The sequence below is a fragment of the Tupaia chinensis genome, unplaced genomic scaffold (genome assembly GCF_000334495.1).
Source record: "Tupaia chinensis unplaced genomic scaffold, TupChi_1.0 Scaffold000570_1, whole genome shotgun sequence".
In the NCBI taxonomy this organism is placed as follows: domain Eukaryota; kingdom Metazoa; phylum Chordata; class Mammalia; order Scandentia; family Tupaiidae; genus Tupaia; species Tupaia belangeri.
The window spans coordinates 1340064-1343964 of NW_006160084.1; the positions used below are offsets into that span (position 1 = coordinate 1340064).

Genomic DNA, 3901 nt, shown 5'->3' on the forward strand with positions numbered 1-3901 from the left:
AACCTCCCTCTGCCTCTGAGTAGCTGTGTGACCTTGGGCAGGTTACCCAGCTTCTCTGGGCCTCTGTTTCCTCACTTGGAAAATGAAGGTGTTGCAATCGTGATCCCTGTCTAGGGTTCTTCCCGACTCTCAAATCCTTTGATGCCTAGGGAGTGTGTCAGGGGAGCAGACCACACTGTTACTAGGCAACCAGCAGGCACCCTGCCCAAGTTGCCTTGGTGACTAGATGCTGGAGGGGAGGGGAGTAGCTGCTGTAGCTAATTGCTTAATTATTTATGAGTGCCTCAAGTCCTTTTTGTTGTTTCCGTTGCTAGGGGCTGTGGGGTCACCTTCTCTTCCTCTCTCCTGCCACCCCAAGTCGTCTGCATTGCCTGTTACACACTGGGAGAGCACATTGGCCTGGACCTCAAGCTTCCTACGCTCTAGTCCCAGCTCTGTCATTCCCTAGAGCTGTGGCCTCGGGTAAGTCACTTCACCCCCCTGGGCCTCAGTTTCCTCATTTGTAAAGTGATGGGTTTGCTTAGATCATCTTCAAGTTTCTTTTCTGCCCTGAAATTCTAATTCTTGCTGACTAGTCGCAAAGTGGGGGAAGTGAGGGAATTTTTCCGAATTTGTTATCTTCTAAGAACGATTTTGAAGAGTAATATGAATAATTAATCTCTTACACATTTCAAGTAGGAAGAGAGTGAAAGTTTTGTCCAACATTCCTTCCTTGCCTCTTGTCCTAGATTTGTTGCCTAACCTCTTTTACTCATCTTAAGGCCTTTTAAATTTTATGTATTTTTATACTGCTTCCTTCCAAAATAGATTCAAAGGGCTTGCAGGATAAGGTACATTTATGTAATTTAGGTCATTACAATAGAAATAGGAGCAAATAGTGATTCATTTTCATTGTTTAGTATTGATTATGTGATTATATACCAGTGTAACTTTGAGCATCCTGGAAGCCAAAGCAAAAAGAGAGAGAAGTACATAATTGCTGATTAACAAAGAAAAACTGCTAGATTGTTGCTAGGTCTAAGTTCTGAAAGGAATTCATCATACAATACACACTATCTTTTACAGAAACTGCAGTTAGAAAATTTTGAAAAACCTTTCTTGCTGAGGGTATTGCTGTAGGACACGAGGAAGAAGCTAAAGTTGACAGTTTGATCAGTTCTAATCATTAGAAAGCAGAAACTTTCTCTCTATAAAGAAAATTCTCTCTTAGAATTTTGTAAAGGTAAATATAAAATTTTCAAATCAACCATTATTTATAAGCCAGTTATATATAAATTGATATATTCACTTTGCACAGCCATTTGGCAATATGGATCACATTTTAAAATACAGCCAACAATTCTACTTTTCCAGACTTATTCTGAGATAAGCTTGTGCAGACAAGGAAAGACATAAATATAAAAATGTGTATAGTAGCATTATTTATAAAAGAAAATGGCTAGAAATCACATAAATGTTGAGGGCTAGTGAATTATGTTACTTCATGATGAATTACCTTGTAGCCCTTAAGATGATGTGGACCTATGTGTTAGATATGGAAAAATATTGAAAATATAATGTTAAGAAAAATAAGGTACAGCATAAATGCTTCTATTTCTGTTATAAAAAAGATACAGACATACAATTTATAAATCTATATAGATAGTTGCATATGTGCATACTTGCATTTTTCTAGAAGGAAACTGTTAACAGTGGTTTCCTCTAGGCAGGAATATTGACGGTCTTGGAAGGGAGGGAGACCTGCTATCATGACCATTTTTACTATGTAGACCTGTTGGTTTTCCATTTAGAGAAGCAGGAGATCCTGGCAGTGGACAGTTTATTAGCTATGTGACTTTGGGATTAGCTTAACTCCTCTGCTCTTCATTTATAAAATGGATTAAAAGTACCTTCCTCATTGGATTGTTGTGAAAATTAAATGAGTTACTGAGAGTAGAGTGCTCAGGACACCCTAAATATACTAGGGGACTTCAGAAAAATTGTGGAAAGATGGAATTTAAGCACAAGTGTATCTTGGCACAAAAATTTTTTGAAATCATTTTTCTGTATAATTCTGTCATATTATGCATTTCCCAAGAACTTTCTGAAGACCCCTTTCGTGTATCCTCTTAACAAATAAAAGACGAGATTAAGCCACAAAAAGAACGTAGCTACCCCAAAGGACCCCCACTATCTCAGTGTTGCGAGGACTTTGTAAAAGATGTCACTGTTCCCAGCATCGTGTGTGGTAGAGAAGTGAGGTCTGATGCAGGGATCGCAAAGTCATGGTGGTGTTTCCATCATCGTCATTTTTATGAGACTTGTAGGGAGAGCACCTACCCTCGATGTTGTGAAGCCCCTGGACTGTGGTGTATTGCCTCTCTTCCTGTCCGCCCCAGTGAATGCTCCAGTCAAGAGCAGACGGTTCGGGGCCAGCAGTTAGCGTAATGTCTATGTCGCTGGACTCCAATGTAGTTGACCACGGTTCAAGTCCCGGACCTGGTGGCTTGAACTCACACTGGGTGTATGTGTGCATGTGTGCCCAAGATCCCGAGAGGAGAATGGGGGAGAAGGGATTGTGGCGTGGCCATCCCCCCTGGGGAGGGGATGATTTCCTGCTTTCTGTCTTTTTGTCTCTGTCTGTCTTTCTGTCTCTCTCTCTTTCTGGTGAGTGCACACGCCCTATAGTGAAAATCTCTCCAAAAGAAGAAGAAGAAAAAAAAAACATGGCCGGTTCACTTGGCCAGGTGGAAAAATCTGTGAACTCTACAGTCAGGAAAGGACTACCCAGACATTCAAGTCTAAAGAGAACCCTCGTGGCCAGCCAGTGGCATGGTGGTTAAGGCAACTGCCTTGCACATGGTGGAATGTGTGGTTCAAGTCCTGGCCCCTGGAGGCTTGAGAAATAAGCTGTGTGTGCGAGCATACTCCAAAGGAGAAATGGAGAAGGGGTTGCCGTGTGACCACGTCCCTTGGGGTGGTGCTTTCTCATTTTCTCTCTCTTTTTGCCTCTCCCTATCTCTGGTGGGTACATAAAAACCTTAGACAAAATTAAAAAAAAATTTTTTTTGGCTCATGCTTCTGCGTTGCTTTTGAAAAAGAGTGTGACAGAGACCTGGGGAGGGGCTGCGCTAGGAGGGACCCATTTTGGAATGCTTAGGAACCTCATGGTCACCGGGACTCTGGGTGCTCAGAGGGCAGAAAGCAGAGGACTCTGTGTTCAGAACTGCCCACATCCCTCCTCCCAGGCCTGGAGAACCTTGGCTGACTGAGAACTCTCCTTTGAGGTTGGCCACATTGGGGCCAGGCGGTGTCCCTCACTGCGGGCACATGACAGCTCCAGAGGGTGGAATGCAGGCTCTGGTCCCTTCAAATCAGCAGAGTTGTGAAACTCGCGCTCACCGTGAGGAATGCCAAGCTGACCTGCTACAACCTCATACCCTAGCCGGGAGTTCTCCTGTCCTTCCTTCTGTCTGTCTGGCCCTTTGTTTCTGCCCTCCTGGGCACGCGAGGCTCTTTATCCATTTGGCCATCAGCTCTCCTCTCCATCTAGCTGTCACATCCAACTGTGCTCCCATCTGCCCTTCCATCCCGTCCATCCCTCCTGTCCTCCTCCTGCCATCTGCCAGCCTTGCCATGCATCCTTCAGAGTGCTGGTATGTCTGTCCACGCTCCTCCCCTCGCGACCTGTGAGCCCAGACTCCGTGCACTGCCCCACCCACCCCTCCACCTGTGCCAGCCTGCCTCTCCATCCCGCCACCTCCAGACTCTTCCGCGCCAGCTCTTCCGCCCCGCTAGTCTGTCCGGGACCGCCCCTCTCGGTCAGTCCTGGTTCCCCTGGACCCGGTCGCGCCAGTGCCCGCCCACAGGGGGCCGGCCTGCCTTTGTTCGCTGCCCCGTCCGGTGCTCCGCGGCCCAGCTG

The 3901-nt window shown here is 45.7% G+C and overlaps 1 protein-coding gene across 1 annotated transcript in view; it reads left to right on the forward strand.

The window, feature by feature from the left end:
• The first annotated feature begins 315 nt into the window (after nt 1–315).
• The window catches only part of EIF4E3 (eukaryotic translation initiation factor 4E family member 3), a 49166-nt gene continuing 45580 nt past the window's right edge, over nt 316–3901 (forward strand). The window contains exon 1 of the mRNA XM_014591416.2: nt 316–462. The gene's annotated coding sequence lies outside the window, so the exon portion shown is untranslated. The remainder of the gene's footprint in view (nt 463–3901) is intronic.